This window comes from Erpetoichthys calabaricus, chromosome 9 (genome assembly GCF_900747795.2).
Source record: "Erpetoichthys calabaricus chromosome 9, fErpCal1.3, whole genome shotgun sequence".
Lineage (NCBI taxonomy): Eukaryota > Metazoa > Chordata > Cladistia > Polypteriformes > Polypteridae > Erpetoichthys > Erpetoichthys calabaricus.
In genome coordinates this window covers 28,853,125-28,871,842 of record NC_041402.2, presented here as the reverse complement: position 1 = coordinate 28,871,842, position 18,718 = coordinate 28,853,125, and the positions used below count along the sequence as shown (strand labels likewise).

At 40.6% G+C, this 18,718-nt stretch overlaps 1 protein-coding gene across 4 annotated transcripts in view; it reads right to left on the bottom strand.

The window, feature by feature from the left end:
• strbp (spermatid perinuclear RNA binding protein) overlaps nucleotides 1–18,718 on the bottom strand; it is a 231,765-nt gene that overhangs the window by 137,677 nt on the left and 75,370 nt on the right. For 2 of the 4 annotated variants that reach the window (XM_051931765.1, XM_028809210.2), the window contains exon 2: nucleotides 8,595–8,686. The gene's annotated coding sequence lies outside the window, so the exon portion shown is untranslated. The remainder of the gene's footprint in view (nucleotides 1–8,594; nucleotides 8,687–18,718) is intronic. The other 2 variants (XM_051931766.1, XM_051931767.1) reach the window with 2 other exon arrangements.

Sequence of the window (18,718 nt, the reverse complement as noted above, 5' to 3'; positions counted from 1 at the left end):
CATCACTTCCTCTGAGGTTCAATGGAAGTTCTGCCTCTAATTTCCAAGACCACATTTAAAAAATAATTGCACTGGAAGTCAGTGTTCACTATTGGAACACTATCGGGTGTATCATCTCAATGCACCAGAAGAGACTCTGTTGCTCCTCAAGACTGACCTTAAGGGTCTTGTGTATTTTTATACTGCCTTTCACAATTGTTTTCTCTTCATTATACTGGGCAAACCTTCAGATACCCCAAGCCTTCTTCCTGTGTTTTCTCATCATTCTTATAGGAGTGAGTCGTGGATTAGCTGGAGTGAGTTGCTAGGCATTTCACATTATCTGATTGGCTTCAAAGAAGCACAATGCCAACTGTCTCTGTCTTGGTAAGATTATGTAAAAGAAGGCTAAAACTGAAAATTGCTAGAAAAGTCATGTAATTTGTCACAGGGTTAATCTTTAAGCTGGGGATAAAAAAAATGTTAAACTGGAAGATGTCAAATGATCGTGTGACCTTTCATGAAAAGAACACACAAAACTCAAAGTTGGGAATTAGCAAACTCAAAAATTATAAGCATCTTGCCCTAAAATATGATTGAGACTACCACCTCAGAAATGGTCTGTTTGCAGCTATATCACCAGAACTGAAAAGTATCCATAGAAACATATGTGAATGAAACAGAAAATAACTTAAAAGAAACAAAACTTAATTTTCAGAAAACAAAACAAAGGAAAGAAATTGCCCTTAATGCACCAAAATATTCAAAAGTTACCACAGATGATTATACCTGGTATTTGATATGCCTCCTGATAACCCACATTCAAGAAATGAACATGCTAATGGAATGATTCTGGATCCTTAAAGTAACAATGCAACATTATGTTCTCCTACATATTGTATGATCTACAGATTCATAAACGTTCACCACATTTTCCCTTTTCTTTGTAGCTCACCATAGTACATTTTGATATACAGTATTTCAATGCCATGTAAATTTCTCCTGAATAGTGCCTATTAATAACCTTGCCCAAGATCAACTGAATGATGCCTTGGCTTTTTTGCTAGGAACTATACTGACAAAATAAAGGACATTCTAGAAAGAGGGGTGTACTTAACTCAAAGTAATAAGAATGTGTATGGAATTAGATTCCCTATTACTGCACAACAATGTTTATCCATTTGAGGTAGGTATTTTTTTATTGCCGGTCTACTTTATTTTTTCCAAATAAGTTAATAAAATAATTTAAACATAAAAAATTATTTAATAACTAGCCAACCCACAGCGTAGCATACGCCACATAATTATGTATTGATGGGTGAACACATCCTGAAAGACACAGTTGTCCAAATGTAGTTGGTTTTGAGGATACAACTGTAGGTGAATGAAAAGATGTAACTCTGGAGAGGGCAACATACAATACAGCGTTTTACATGCTGCATACAGCGATTCACATCGAAGTATAGACAGTGCTAAGACCATGGAATACCCCTCGCAAACTGTTTTACACGCTGCATACAGCGATTCACATCCGCAACAAATATAATTCTTCTTAGATGGTGCTGGCGCGTCCACCCTCACTCTCGAAGCATACACACTGCCTGGTCATGTGCCCGCTCGCAAGAGCAACTAACAGAGATCCGCCCACCAGCTGTAAGACCATGGGATACCCCTCGCAAACTGTTCTACACGCCGCATACAGCGATTCACACCTATGACAAACAAACTGTTTTACACGCTGCATACAGCAATTCACATCCGCGACATGATTTTTCTTAGATGATCCTGTCGCGTCCACCCTCGCACTCGAAGCATACACACTGCCTGGTCATGTGCCCGCTCGCAAGAGCAACAGACAGAGACCTGCCCACCAACTCTAAGACCATGGGATACCCCTCGGAAACTGTTTTACATGCTGCATACAGCGATTCACATCCGCGACAAACATGCCTCTTCTTAGATAGTCCTGCTGCGTCCACCCTCGTTCTCGAAGCATACACACTGGTCATGTGCCCGCTTGCAAGGGAAACTCACGGAGACCCGCCCACCAACTCTAAGACCATAGCGTGTAAAACAGTTTGCGATAGTGGACGAAGTCGTGTGTCATAACCGAAAAGAATACGGTGGAATCTTGGTTCACGACCATAATTCGTTCCAAAACTCTGGTCGTAAACCGATCTGGTTGTGAACTGAAGCAATTTCTCCCATAGGATTGTATGTAAATACAATTAATCAATTCCAGACTGTACGAACTGTATGTAAATATATATTTTAAGTTTTTAAGCACAAATATAGTTAATTAAACCATAGAATGCACAGCGTAATAGTAAACTAAATGTAAAAACATTGAATAACACTGAGAAAACCTTGAACAACAGAGAAAACTAACACTGCAATAGTTTGCACTATAGCGCTACCAACTGCTGGCTAAAAACACTTTTTTTTTAATGAGTTTTAAGCACAGGGAAAAAAATGAACATTTGAAAAAATCCATAATTTAATAAACCACCAAGAAAAGTAACAATGCACACTACGAACTGATCGCTATAAACAGAAGTGAAAACAAAATCAAGCCCAGTGCATTCTTTAACTGCCTTCCTACCTTATGAGTCCAGCCTCCTCTCTCTCGCGCTGCCTGTGTGTGTGCGTCTGTCTCTCTCTCGCGCTGCCTGTGTGTGTGCGCGGCTCTCTCTCTGGCGCTGCCTGTGTGTGCGTGGCTCTCTCTCTGGCGCTGCCTGTGTGTGTGCGTGGCTCTCTCTCTGGCGCTGTCTGTCTGTGTGCGCAGCTCTCTCTCTGGCGCTGCCTGTGTGTGTGCGCGGCTCTCTCTCTCTGGCACTGCCTGTGTGTGTGCGCGGCTCTCTCACTGGCGCTGCCTGTGTGTGTGCGCGGCTCTCTCTCTGGCGATGCCTGTGTGTGTGCGCGGCTCTCTCTCTCACGCTGCCTGTGTGTGTGCGCCTCTGTCTCTCTCTCTCTCGCGCTGCCTGTGTGTGTGCGCCTCTGTCTCTCTCGCACTGCCTGTGTGTGTGCCTCTGTCTCTCTCTCGCGCTGCCTATGTGTTTGCCTCTGTCTCTCTCTCGCACTGCCTGTGTGTGTGCGCGGCTCTCTCTCTCGCGCTGGCTGTGTGTGTGCCTCTGTCTCTCTCTGGCGCTGCCTGTGTGTGTGCGCAGCTCTCTCTCTCTCGGCTGCCTGTGTGTGTGCGTCTGTCTCTCTCTGGCGCTGCCTGTGTGTGTGCGCGGCTCTCTTTCTGGCGCTGTCTGTGTGTGTGTCTCTGTCTCTCCCTGGCGCTGCCTGTGTGTGCGCGGCTCTCTCTCTCGGGCTACCTGTGTGCCTCTGTCTCTCTCTGGCGCTGCCTGTGTGTATGCGTGGCTCTCTCTCTCGGGCTGCCTGTGTGCCTCTGTCTCTCTCTGGCGCTGCCTGTGTGTGTGCGGCTCTCTCTCTGGCACTGCCTGTGTGTGTGCGCGGCTCTCTCTCTCGCGCTGCCTGTGTGTGTGCGCGGCTCTCTCTCTCGCGCTGCCTGTGTGTGTGCGCGGCTCTCTCTCTCGCGCTGCCTGTGTGTGTGCGCGGCTCTCTCTCTCGCGCTGCCTGTGTGTGTGCGCCTCTGTCTCTCTCTCTCTCGCGCTGCCTGTGTGTGTGCCTCTGTCTCTCTCTCGCGCTGCCTGTGTGTTTGCCTCTGTCTCTCTCTCGCACTGCCTGTGTGTGTGCGCGGCTCTCTCTCTCGCGCTGGCTGTGTGTGTGCCTCTGTCTCTCTCTGGCGCTGCCTGTGTGTGTGCGCAGCTCTCTCTCTCTCTCGGCTGCCTGTGTGTGTGCGTCTGTCTCTCTCTGGCGCTGCCTGTGTGTGTGCGCGGCTCTCTTTCTGGCGCTGTCTGTGTGTGTGTCTCTGTCTCTCCCTGGCGCTGCCTGTGTGTGCGCGGCTCTCTCTCTCGGGCTACCTGTGTGTCTCTCTCTGGCGCTGCCTGTGTGTATGCGTGGCTCTCTCTCTCGGGCTGCCTGTGTGCCTCTGTCTCTCTCTGGCGCTGCCTGTGTGTGTGCGTGGCTCTCTCTCTCGCGCTGCCTGTGTGTGTGCGCGGCTCTCTTTCTGGCGCTGTCTGTGTGTGTGTCTCTGTCTCTCCCTGGCGCTGCCTGTGTGTGCGCGGCTCTCTCTCTCAGGCTGCCTGTGTGCCTCTGTCTCTCTCTGGCGCTGCCTGTGTGTGTGCGTGGCTCTCTCTCTCGCGCTGCCTGTGTGTGTGCCTCTGTCTCTCTGGCGCTGCCTCTGTGTGTGCGCGGCTCTCTCTCGCGCTGCCTGTGTGAACAGAGGTTCCACTGAGGTTGACTAATGAAAAGTCAACGTGGCTCAGAGGTGCATGTGGAGTCTAGCAGAGACGAACGTGAATGACGCCTGGTGTTGTGAGTTGCTGCGTCCGAGTTGGTGGGCGTGGCTCTGCGAGTTGTCATCGTATCCAATGGTCTTAGAGTTGGTGGGCGTGGCTGTCTTGCATGCTTTCCATGGGTGGCTACTCTTCGGCGGCTTAGTGAATTATATATATAGATTAGTTTAATCCATGGACTTGTTTAAAAAAAAAGACTGCTGTGCACACAAGGCTGAAACTCTGAAATATACATATGACCTAAATTAAAGAATTCACTATAAAAATTGACAAACACCACAAGAATCAAATGGGCAATGCTTTTTTTTTTTTTTTTTTAAGATTTTCTTTTATGTTTTGGATATGTAATTGTTTTTCTTCCCTTCCTCAATACTCTGGCCAAGGAACATTTAAGTTCTAATGCAATGGAACCAGACCAACAAATGCAAGCAGTATTATACCTAAAAGAAACACTATACAGCACAATTTAATGCATAGATATTATAATAGTTGACTAAAATAGTATGTTAAAATAAATACTTTCAATGTCTATAATTTACCTCTTTCAAACTAATTTTACATTTTGCTGTGTGTCTCATTTTTTATAAATATAAATGAAATTTATTTTCCACTTGTCTAAAAAACAGGCTTTGCACTTTTCCTGGAAAGAAAAGCATCAGTTGGAAAAAATGACAAAAAATATAATGAAGAGCTTATATTTGGTGAAAATATCTTTGCCAGAAATTGAGGCTACAAGGCTGCAGGGATAAGTCTGTCACAACTTAACACCAAAAATTTATTTCACACTTCATGTACTCCCCTGTTCAAACAACAGTTCCTTTAAGTTATACCTTGAGTAAAGTGTCATATTTCATGTTCACCCATCGCCATAGATATTGCTTTTTGTTGCTGGTTATGTCATAGTAAGTATACCTTCTAGTCACCTGAGGCTAATTTGTGTAAAATTTACCTCTTTATAAAAAAACTCATTTAATTTTCTCAAATTCAGACTTCACTATTTAAGTTTAAAGCCTTGCACGTTGGTTTGTGTTTTCCTATGTTTCAAACTTTTTATCTGGTTTATCACAATATCTTCATCTGTTAATTTGTGTTCTATTTACAGTTATTTCTTGTTCATTTGACTCTGTTCTTGTTTCTTTCAAACTTTTTATCTGGTTTATCACAATATCTTCATCTGTTAATTTGTGTTCTATTTACAGTTATTTCTTGTTCATTTGACTCTGTTCTTGTTTCTTTCAAACTTTTTATCTGGTTTATCACAATATCTTCATCTGTTAATTTGTGTTCTATTTACAGTTATTTCTTGTTCATTTGACTCTGTTCTTGTTTCCCCAGTTTTGTTTTTTTTTTGTATATATATATTTTTTTTAATTTTGACTTATGTCAGCAGGAGCAGTTGTTCATTCATGCTTCACAGAGTTCTTGATGTTTACAAAACATTTCTACTCCATGGGACTTGCATATGAAAGGAGTGAAGATTGTATGGGCCAGGCCAAGTATGCAGTGAAGGTCACACCTGGCAAGCACTGTTGGACAGCAGACTATCACAATTTGAAATGGATTTAACTTAAAGGTTCTAAAAAACTCAATAAGAGAAAAATACAAGTTTCCATACACATAATGGAAAGCTTTTACTGTGTTCTTGGAATAATTTTAATACTGAAAGATATGTACCTTTTATAGATTTTGAGGAATGAGAGGCAGATTTTCTTCATTAACATTTTCATGCCATTAATTCTAAAATGCAAGTTGACATCAGACCAATAACTCATTTTTAGCTATTGGTCTGACGATATGTTTTCCTGATTAGCTGCTTCATTATGGATTTGTACAGTGGTTCATATTTTGTCCATAAAAGCTAGATAGAATTGGTCATAAAACATTTGTGCCACAGACCAATTCCTACATTTCCTAGTGAATGACCTTGGCTTTTATTGATGGTCACTTCAAAAAACAAATTTTACAGGAAACTGCATTCTTTTAAATGCAAACAGGTAATTAGTAGGAATAATGGGAATTTTGGGTATAAGTATAATTTCATCCTGTACCAGTTCCTGTAAAAATGGTGGCTTCAGTCAGATTTGAATGTCACTCTCCGATCTTTAATCTTGTACCGTTACAAAGTTTTGAAGGGTTTTGATCAAAAGAAATGTAACTGAATTGTCATTTACTTTAACTTATTACATACAGCATTTACATTTACAGACAGCACATTTACCTGGCTCATGCAAAGAACTGAATGTTTTAATAGAGGTGCACAATTATGACAAAATTAATAATTGACAATATTGTTTTGATATTTGCAATTATTCATTTTAATTAGTAGTACATTGAAAAATGTCCCTTGTCTTGCCAACTGCATATCATGTATTCTCTTTACACATTGTGCAGTACAAGCATCAGTGTATAGGGAACCACTTTAAAAATTGTTAAATACTGGTTTAGTTGAAAAATTTTAAAAATTCAGTGGGTTGATGTCACAACTGGGGGTCAAAGGAGCAGAACGGATAACCAATATGAGAGCCGGTACACACATATGAATGTTGGTGGTCAACAGCAAAACACTGAGCTTTCTAACCATGGAGATTAGATAATTCCTTCAGCTTCGCTAAATTTTCACTTTATGTTTTACAAAGTGATCATGTCTCTTTTTTCCTTTCCAGGACACTGCCCCAATGGTCACTAGTGCTTTATACACGGCCCATCAATCACATCTGCGGCATCCTTCACTTGCATAAAGTATGCTCTCAGCATGGTGCTGAACATGTAAGCTAACATAATATTAATAAATGGCAGCAAATAAAATATTATTTGACAAATAATGAAGCATGTGTTGGCTAATTTTCTTTTTTTATATAATGACAATGAAAATCTGCCAAGGTATTTTTGAGATTTTGGGGTATTTAGATTTTCCTTCTTTTACCCCTTATTGTGATGTAAGATTTTGCATATAACTTGATAAATATTTTGTATGTCGTTATTTGTAATTTAGGCAAAGCAATGCAATTTAGTGTTACATTAGTAAGAAGCATTCATGTTTACCCCCACCAGGAATGGGTCTCTTTGAATTTTACGAAAAAGTTGGGGGAGGATGTGCTTCCACACCAGTTTGGCGAGTATTTCTCTGCTAAAGTCTTTCAACCCCCGCAAGAAAGCCAGACTGCCTAACATATGGTCTTGGGGGGGGTGGCAGGTTTTAAGATGTTGTATTCCCCCATTGGTCTGAAGTATGGCTGTTTGGAATTGGCTTGTATCAGAAGCCTTTAAGTACCATGATGTCCCATTGGCTCTAGGGGTTGGACAGAGAATCTATAAATCTGCTTGCTCAACCACATTCTCTCTCTCTTACTAACCTCTGTTGATGAAGAAGCATCTCTCTCACTAACATATGATGAAGAAGCATCTCACACCATGAACTGACAAGAACAACAAAATGAAGAGCACAGCTCGGCAGCCATATTGAACAGGCATGCGGCCTGTTCTGAAGAAAGCTGAGCACCAATGATGCCTTAACTAGAGACATTTTAAATAACTACAAGTCTGTTTGCCACCTAAAACTACACATCACCATTTAATCAGGTTGTATGGTTGCCAATATTCAAATGTACTTTGCATATTGTTATTATTTATGAATATTATCAATAATACATTACTTTATGTGTGATTTAACTCCTGCTTGTTTTTTACTACACCTAATTGTCTATAGATATAGAAGGGAAGGTGGGGATAAGTTATATACTATAATACCTTATAAACAGTGGTAAATCTGTGAGATTAGGCATTCTGACAAAGGCTACTTATTAATAATACAATAGGGGAAAGTAGAGCAATATATTACTCTACCAAGACAAAACACCCCTAAATATTGATATTTTAAAATGTCCTTTCTTGGCATATACCTACTGACCTAGATGAACCTCCTGCCAAATTTCAGCTTTTTAGCTAATTGCAAAATAGTGTTTTTGTTAAAGAGTGAGTGAGTGAGTCAGTCAACATTGCATTTACACACAAACATATGCAATGTGTGTGTGTGTCTATTAAAGGGGTGCCTAATTAGCTCCATGGAAAATAAAAAAGTAAATGTATGAGTCCTGATATTTTCAAGTACTCCTAAACAACAGAAATGCAAAAAATCACTAAAGAAACACAAGAAAAATTTATGGTTGTCTTAAATGGCCACGAGGCAATCCACAAAGACATAAATGATGTAATTTGGACATTAAACGTCTATTAGTACTTTAAGTAGTTTACCTGTTCCAAAAGCATACAAAACTCCCAAAGACTGCACACCAATTTCAGATTATGATAGAAGCCCAGATGCAAAGCTTCAGCTATGGTCTATTCTACAAATAAGAAAAAAAGATAAATATTATTACAATACATAGCAAACAATTATTATTACATATATATTCATCCTTTGATATATGTCTAAAAGAACTCAAAATAGAAAAAAAAGAAAAATATGTATTACAGTAATCCCTCCTCCATCGCGGGGGTTGCGTTCCAGAGCCACCCGCGAAATAAGAAAATCCGCGAAGTAGAAACCATATGTTTATATGGTTATTTTTATATTGTCATGCTTGGGTCACAGATTTGCGCAGAAACACAGGAGGTTGTAGAGAGACAGGAACGTTATTCAAACACTGCAAACAAACATTTGTCTCTTTTTCAAAAGTTTAAACTGTGCTCCATGACAAGACAGAGATGACAGTTCCGTCTCACAATTAAAAGAATGCAAACATTTCTTCCTCTTCAAAGGAGTGCGTGTCAGGAGCAGTGACTGTCACAGAGATAGAGAGAAAAGCAAACAAATCAATAGGGCTGTTTGGCTTAAGTATGCGAAGCACCGCGGCACAAAGCTGTTGAAGGCGGCAGCTCACACCCCCTCCATCAGGAGCAGACAAAGAGAGAGAGAGAGAGAGAGAGAGAGATAGAGAGAGACAGAGTTTGTTTTTCAAGCACAAATCAATACGTGCCCTTCGAGCTTTTAAGTATGCGAAGCACCGTGCAGCATGTCGTTTCAGGAAGCAGCTGCACAAAAGATAGCAACGTGAAGATAATCTTTCAGCATTTTTAGACGAGCGTCCGTATCGTCTAGGTGTGCGAACAGCCCCCCTGCTCAATCCCCCTACGTCAGGATCAGAGAAAGTCAGCGCAAGAGAAAGAGAAAAGTATGCTGGGTAGCTTCTCAGCCATCTGCCAATAGCGTCCCTTGTATGAAATCAACTGGGCAAACCAACTGAGGAAGCATGTACCAGAAATTGAAAGACCAATTGTCCGCAGAAACCCGCGAAGCAGCGAAAAATCCGCGATATATATTTAAATATGCTTACATATAAAATCCGCGATGGAGTGAAGCCGCGAAAGGCGAAGCGCGATATAGCGAGGGATTACTGTACTACATAAGCGTTGAAAATTAGTTTACTATGGTAAATTACAATAAAATGATCTTAGATTACACCAGTAAACAAAGCACAAATACTTCTTCAACGCTGTTACATAAAACTTTTGCTATACATAGTGATATTCTGCAACAAAGTGTATAAAGTATTATAATGCTATAAAAGTGTATTATGTTAATCTTTACAGTGAGATCTGACTGTTATGATCACTATATACACAGCTTCTAACTGCATTTTCATCTTACACATTAAGACAACCATCAACTCCTGCACTGATTCTTATCTCTATTTTCTCTATGCATAATTAATTTCCAAAAAAATCAATTTTACTGTATTTCAAATTTAGAGATGACCTATACCACAACAATGTGTTGAAATGTTGGACATACAAAGAATGTATATTTATGATGAAAATATAAAAAGTTCCCTTTTAGTCTAATTACAACAAAGTATGTCAAGTGTTTAAACGTCTAGTCTGATGTAAAACCATCCGTTTACTGTATAATGAAGGCATTCTGATAAAATTAGATGTTTAATTGTATTTGAGAACTCTGTTTAAATCTCTGGTGTTTGAAACAAGGTACATTGATGTATTATTATTAACTGTTCTAGGGAAAATGTATATAATGGTCAATGCAAATATTAACACTAAATGTTTAATAACAATGTTGAAATACTATAGAAAATATGGTTTTCTACATATGGAAAGCAGTATCTACTCCACTGTTTCAATCTGGATTTTTTTAAAAAATGCATTTTCTTCTACTAATTAATAAAGTGTACTTATTAAGGATGTATCAATACCATTTTTTCATGCGGAGTAGGTCTACCGATACTTGTTTTTTTTAGTAATCACTGATACCATAACATTGTAGTGAGGCTGGATGATAGTAATTGTTTATGTCCATCAACTGTTCTATTTCACTGTTATCATCTAATACAAGACTCTTGATTTTGAATAAAATAATTCAAAATTGAACAAATAACTCAAAGTCGGGTACATTACATAGATTAGGCTACAATACCATTTTTAAAATGGATAAAATTTCACAGAAAAAAAAATGACATACAGTTAATGTATGTAAACCAAACCAACACTGTTTCAAGTCCTTCAACATGGGATGCAATAATACAACACAGTGTTCACAGGAATTTGGCTACAAGAACATTTCTCTTACTGGTATCCCATTTTTAAGATGGGAAGCTCAGTGGCGTAAAGGGCCATGAATTCCTTCATAATATGTGTCTAAACCAAATTCTGAACTACAGATCTACTTAGAATGTATAAATAGCCTATCTGACATTAATAAATGGATGATTAATCCTTAATTAATGTTTCAGAGAGCACGAAGAGTTTGTTTTTTAGGTTTACAACCCTCACTTTTGGAGAAAAACCATATACTTATTACACAATATTAAGTCCTGTTTTATCTAAAACATGAAAACATAACAGCCATAATGATTTAAATATATTTTATATTTTATTGAAAGTGAAAATGGCAAGAACATTCTGGAACTGTTGGGATTTATTATATAACCATGTATAACCATTAAAACCATTAAACACTGTCCTCACAGTTATATCATAAACAAATCCTTATAACTACAATCTATAATTATCAATATTAATTCAACATTAATTAACACTTAGAACACAAAACATAAAGAGTGGTTATTGCAAATTAATCTGTTCATGCAAATCAGTGGTAGGAAACCTTGCATGTGTTGTACTTGCACATGTTCCCACATTTACTGCAGGCTGTCCCTGTTTTGCAGTCCTTTTTTACAGAGCAGAGGTTGTACCTCCTTTTCTTCTATCCCTTTGTGTTGGCTTCTTGTGTGACTCATCTATGCAGAGTCATCTTCATCAGAATTTTCCTCCATATTGTCTTCCTGCTCTGAAACATCCTTTCCCAAATCACCATCTATTTGCTGATCTTGAAAGATCAGATCAAGGGCCCCTTTTACAGTAAGGATGTACTCATACTGGAAATTTGTTCTGTGCTTGAGCATATTTGTCCTCATGTAACCCCACAAAGTCTAGTTCGTTTGACTAATGTGATTGTTCCGTACCAGGCCAACCGTGCCGTGCCCTGGCCCACTTGGAAGAGGTAGGCCTGAGCACAGTTTGACAGTATTCAGGAACAGTGTGATCGCTAAACATGCTCGAGCATGTAAAACAGACATGACATCAATGATGCGACAACTCAGATAGTACAATTCTCATTTTGTTCAATATCTTTTGAGTTAAAAATGGGTTTATATTCTCACCTTACACATGAACTTGAATTGTAGTTGGCAAGAAAAGCTGCAAATTCCTACCGTAACATCATTTGTCACCATAAAAATCTTCTCATAAGCGCAGCACGATTAACAGCAAAACACTGCTCTGCACACTTAATAAATCTGTAAGGGGGAGAGCATTATCCTTCCCTACACGGCTCCAAAAAAACCAGAAAATAAGTAAAATTATTTTGACATGCATGCTGTCACTCCAGGTTTGGATCTTGTTTTGGCTTTACACAAAGTCACATGGTCATGACAAAAGCGTGCTTGGGCCCAGAATGTTACGCGCAGTGTAAGTGCAGGCCAGTGAGGGAGTATGGAGGGGGGCAATCATGATTGGGCAAGGTATGGAACAAATGTGCCTAATGTGAGTAAGTCTTGCTGCCATAACCTCAGTCACTGAAATGGCAGCTCAGGTGCCTTTATAATCTTATGAACCTCCAATTCCTCTTTTGATCTCTGTTTTAATCTCAGTTCAGAATAAATAGATTCTAATTTGTTTATTTTTAGATTATTTTGTTACATTGCAGGTGCTCCTGCTTGCAGATGCAGATCTAGTGTCTGCGTCAAGGCACCCTCTGACCACTGAATGACCTCTTTTCCTTATGTACACTATATATGATCACTCCTATGCTGTTTTACTATTTTACTGTTTCAAGATTCCCCAAGATCCTTCGAAGACCTGCAGGGTCTCTGTGGGAACCTGGGAAAATCCGGGGAACACAGACAGTTCTCATGACAGTGTCAAAGGTCCCCCTTCCACTGCTGTGGAAAACATCCTACATTGTTACTTTTCCAAAAGAAGGTAGCAGCCTCTTCACCAATTACAGACCAGTGGCACTTACGTACCACATCATGAAGAACTTTGAAATGCTGGTCCTGGACTATATGAGTCCTCTTGTTGTAGACCACCTGGATTCACTGTGGAGCACCGCACTTTGCACCACTGTTCTCTTTATAGCCGCCTCCCTGGTGCACAATGCTATGCACTGCATTGAAACAAATAATCTCTCCTCTGATGTCACGATTAGTTCAAAGCAATAAGGTGGGGGTGATCCCCCACCAACTCCCAATCACACCACACTTTGCATATCACATATTTTGGATAAAAGTTACAGCTCCTGTTATGCAGTAAAAACACACCACACAAAAGAGGCTGAGGACCACAAGTAGTCCAGGGTCTATAAAATACAGGAGCTCATTGGATTCCTGAAAGCAAAGTTCCAGCAGTGAGAAAACACCTGTGACAGGTTGGACTGATCTCGTAACAAAGAGGAGCTATATAAGAAAGGGCAGAGCAGGCTCTTTTTTCTTAGGAGACTGCGTTTCTTTAAGGTGAGTAATGACATCTTTCACACATTTTACAACTCTGTGATGGCCAGAGTGATTTTCTGCGCTGTGGTGTGCTAGGCTGGTAACATCACTTCAAAAGACGCCCGACAAATCAACAAACTAATTAGACTCAGTTATGGGACAAACACTGTACTGATGATATATCTTGGTTATTTAAAAATGACTTTGTTCCAATTCAGTGACAGTCATCTTACCATCCACTTGACACATGCTTGTGTCCCACTTGTGGTCAGTGAACCACGCTTTGAGTTTCTTAACGTAATGTTTATGTTAACATTAGCCAGCCTGTTGTCAACCTAAATTTACCCATTCATTGCCACCACTCACCACAGGTGAACATGTGATGGTTGGGTGACTGTCATCAAAAAGTCAAATTTTTTTATTTTTTTTTATTTAATGTTTTCACTCCCCTTCACAAAAACACTGGCAGCAATGGAGCCACGATGAAGAAACGTTCAGGAAGTCTTATAATAAATTCAGTGTTTATTACCACTACACATTTCTATTTTAAGCCATTTTTAATGGTTGATAGACTGACCTGTTTAATAGTTATAGGTTAATGTATTATGGTTGTATCAGTATTCTTTTTTTACAGCAGGATTCAGAGTAGAACGAAGCAGTTCATTTTACAGATTTATTTACACAGTCAGAATGCCATTATATGGAATTAGAGCATTAAAGTTCTAGTATAATAGCAACGGTCATACATAACTTTTAAAAGCAATTGTTTTTGGTTGCCAAAACTGAAGATACAGTTGCCAATTTTAATAGCCTACATTTGGAGTAATATAAATGTAATTATATATCAGCTTAAAAAAATTAAATTATAATATAAAAGAATATTTTAAACATTTATCACTCAAACAACTAAATCAGTTTTTTTATCCTGCCTTATGGCATTTCAATTTGAAATTTTATGACTTAATCGTACAAAGAAGTCAAAATGTCATGCCTCCATTACTGGAATACAAAAGCACCACCTGTACAGTAGTTCTTTTCATATTGGTCACAAAATCTTTCAAACACAGTTCCAACAAACTGCTACTTGCTTGTTCATCTGTTATATCTCTTTCAGATTTTGGTCTTCTTAAGTATGACGCTAAACTGCACCCAGCCCTGCAAGCTGTCCTCCAACTTGCAGGGAAATCATGGGGGTTGGTAGCAGGACTGGAACTCCAGCCACTGTAAAAAAAAAAAAAAAAAAAAAAAAAAAAAACTTCACAAAGCTCCCAAATGACAGGAAGGACTCCTTTTTGCTCTCCACGGGAGTAGCTCTGCTGCAGGCACCCATAGGAAGGCTGCTCGCATCATGAAGGGGATGGGGGAAAGCCCTTGGGAGCCCCATCCCCGGAAGAGTCGAAACCGTTGAAGAGCCAATGGGGTCAGGTCTGTTGGGGATCAGAACTGGCGTGGTGCTAAGGTGTCACCCGCTGCACGACAGCATTCGGGTGCCAATTTCAGGTGGCCCATACGGGTGGGCACGTGGAACATCTCGTCTCTCCGAAAAGATGATCATCTTCCTCTGCTGTCGGAGGAGCTACGTAAACTCCGCATTTCAGTGGCGGTACTCTCTGAGGTGCACAGACCAGGGACTGGCCAGATCTCTGTAGGTGGATACACCTTTTATTGGTCTGGTCGCTCTGATGGTTGTCATACTCGGGGAGTAGCTGTTGCTGTAGCGGATTGGCTTCTTCCGATGGTGTCCGATGTCACTCCTTTCAACGAGTGTATTATGAGACTCAGATTACGGCACTCCCTGGGTGCCTTGTCTGTTTAGGTTAGGTTTAGGTTTCTTTATTTAGTCATGTTTACACAGGAAAACATGAAATTTGCCTTCTCAGTTGCATCTAATAACAGGTAACAGACAAAATGAAATAAAACAGACAAATAGAAATAAGAAAGGTTAAGGTAAGGCAGTTAGATAAAACATATTTACACCAAAAAAAAAAGGTAACAGGATATATATCAAAACCTTAAACATTATCTCCGATACTTCTTATTGAAAAGTCGTATGGCACTAGGAAGAAAGGAGTTTCTGGAGCGATTTGTGTGGGTTTTCAAAGCAACTATTCTTCCTGATTTACTGAAGTTTAGTTCTACATGTAATGGATGTCTGTCATCAGTTGAGATGATTTCCAGTTTCTTTAGCATTGCCCTCTGACACACACTAGTCAAATCATCTACATCAGCCCCAATAACTTTAGCTGCATACTTCGTAATCTGCTGGAGCTTTTTTGAGTTTTGGTTTGTCAGACTATTAAACCAGGCAATGAAACTGAAAGTGATCACAGACTGGATCATACTGAGATAGAAGGACAACATGAGGTCCTTGTCTACTTTAAATAGTTTGAGTTTATGGAGGAAAAATAAGTGCTGGTTGCATTTAGAAAATAATTTTTTTGTATTTGTATTCCAGTTAAGATTGTTATCTAGGTAAGTTCCTAAGTATTTATATTCATTCACTATTTCTACCTCCTCTCCCAGAACTACAATAGGTGAACATACAGATTTCTGTCTCTTAAAATCAAATATCATTTCTTTGGTCTTTTTTACATTCAGAGTGAGAAAGTTTTTATTGCACCAGTTTACCATACAGTCCACTTGATTTAAATACAGTAATCCCTCCTCCATCGCGGGGGTTGCGTTCCAGAGCCACCCGCGAAATAAGAAAATCCGCGAAGTAGAAACCATATGTTTATATGGTTATTTTTATATTGTCATGCTTGGGTCACAGATTTGCGCAGAAACACAGGAGGTTGTAGAGAGACAGGAACGTTATTCAAACACTGCAAACAAACATTTGTCTCTTTTTCAAAAGTTTAAACTGTGCTCCATGACAAGACAGAGATGACAGTTCCGTCTCACAATTAAAAGAACATATCTTCCTTTTCAAAGGAGTGCGTGTCAGGAGCACAGAATGTCACATAGATAGAGAAAACAATCTCTAGCAACCAAATCAATAGGTCTGTTTGGCTTTTAAGTATGCGAAGCACCGCGGCACAAAGCTGTTGAAGGCGGCAGCTCACACCCCCTCCGTCAGGAGCAGACAAAGAGAGAGAGAGACAGAGTTTGTTTTTCAAGCAAAAATCAATACGTGCCCTTCGAGCTTTTAAGTATGCGAAGCACTGTGCAGCATGTCGTTTCAGGAAGCAGCTGCACAAAAGATTGCAACGTGAAGATAATCTTTCAGCATTTTTAGACGAGCGTCCTTATCGTCTAGGTGTGCGAACAGCCCCCCTGCTCACACCCCCCTATGTCAGCGCAAGAGAGAGAGAGAGAGAAAGTAAGTTGGGTAGCTTCTCAGCCATCTGCCAATAGCGTCCCTTGTATGAAATCAACTGGGCAAACCAACTGAGGAAGTATGTACCAGAAATTAAAAGACCCATTGTCCGCAGAAACCCGCGAAGCAGCGAAAAATCCGCAATATATATTTAAATATGCTTACATATAAAATCCGCGATGGAGTGAAGCTGCGAAAGGCGAAGCGCGATATAGCGAGGGATTACTGTAGTGGCTTTCATCCGCCCCAGATATGCATCCTATGATCATGGTGTCATCCGCATACTTAATAATGAAACAGTGGTCATTGTTCTGTCTCAGGTCACTTGTGTACAGAGTAAACAGTAATGGTGATAAGACACACCCCTGTGGACTTCCTGTGTTTGAATGAATGGCTATTGAAAAAGTGTCCTGAACTTTAACTGTCTGTGAACGATTTAAAAGAAAGTTCTGAATCCATAGTGTGATAAATGGGTTTACATTCATACTGTTTAATTTCCCAATTAGTATATGAGGCTGTATAGTATTGAACGCTGAAGAAAAATCCAAAAATATTGCTCTGACATATGAACCAGGCTGATCAAGAAAGATATAGATTTGATGTAAGATAACAAGCAGAGCATCTTCCACACTTCTGTTTGCACAATAAGCAAATTGATTGTTGTCTTGAAAAGACTTTGTCTCTGTCATTAAAATGATTTTCACCAAGTGTTCAAAGCATTTCATTGGAATAGATGCAAGTGCCACTGGTCTATAGTCATTTAAACAGCTTGGCCTAGAAACCTTAGATACTGGGGTAATGATTGATTGACACTGTTGTCTCAGTGTATGCTCCAACCGCAGTGAGTGATGTCTCGGCAAGGGAGACATTTAATTCGCAGCTCTGCTCGGTGGTTGATGGGTGACTTCAATAACCACTGGCACTGACAGGGCTGGCTATGAGGATGGTCTCTGTCCCCATGGGTCTGGTGACCGTGGTGAAAGTGGCTCCATGTTCCTTGACTTTGCAAAAGATCAGAGGCTGCAAATTGCTAGATCCTGGTTCAAGCGCCCAGAACCACATCTTTGGACTTGGTACTCCAATACTGGTGGTGCGGTGAAGGAGGTCGATCACATTCTCGTGGGCAGACGCTGGAGGCTCTTGCAAAGCAGCAGGGTGTACAGAAGTGCCCAATTTGTGAATTCTGACCACAGACTTGTTAGGATCCAGCTTAGGTCCAGTAGGTTACCACCTACTAGGGAAATGAGCCTGGACTCCAAGACCAGGCTGTTTCTATTGAGTTTGCACGCAGTTTGTGTGAGGAACTTGCAGATTTGAATACGAATGCCAATCCTAATGTAATGTGGGAGACCTTCCGTGACAAGACCCTGACGGTTGCTGAGGGTTGTGTTGGTGTTACCGGTGTTCCCAGAAGGAGGTGTTTCATCTCGCCGGGCACCCTGGATATCATCGAGAGGAGTCGCAGCGCACAGCTCAATGGCAACTCTGGTCTGTACCGGGAACTGAGAGGGACGGCTGTGAGGGCTCCGAGGGCAGATAAAGAGGCGTTTGTTAGAGGAATCTGTGAGCAAGTGACGCACCATCTGTGGTCTAGTGACCCACATCCTGCTTACAGAGGAATTGAAGCATTATGCACATCTGAAACTGTTCCTCGGAGAGTTGCAGTCAGGGCAGCTGATGCAACAGTCCTTACGGATGACACTGCTGTTGTGATCCGCTGGGCTGGCTACTTTGAGCAGTTGTTCAAAGCTGATCCTCCGGCTAGGACATTGGATATCTCTGGGTTCACGGTTCTTGAGGCTGATCCTCCATTAGCTGTGAACCACCCAGCAGTATGTCTGTCTGCGGAGAGAGCATCGACCTTGTCGAGAGGTTTACTTACCTTGGCAGTGACATTCATGTCTCTGGTGACTCTTACTATGAAGTCAGTAGGCGGATTGGGAGAGCATGGAGGGTCATGAGGTCGCTGGAAAGGGGTGTGTGACACTCCCGATATCTATGCAAAAGGACGAAGGTCCAAGTCTTTAGAGTCGTGGTGCTTCCTGTCTTGCTAT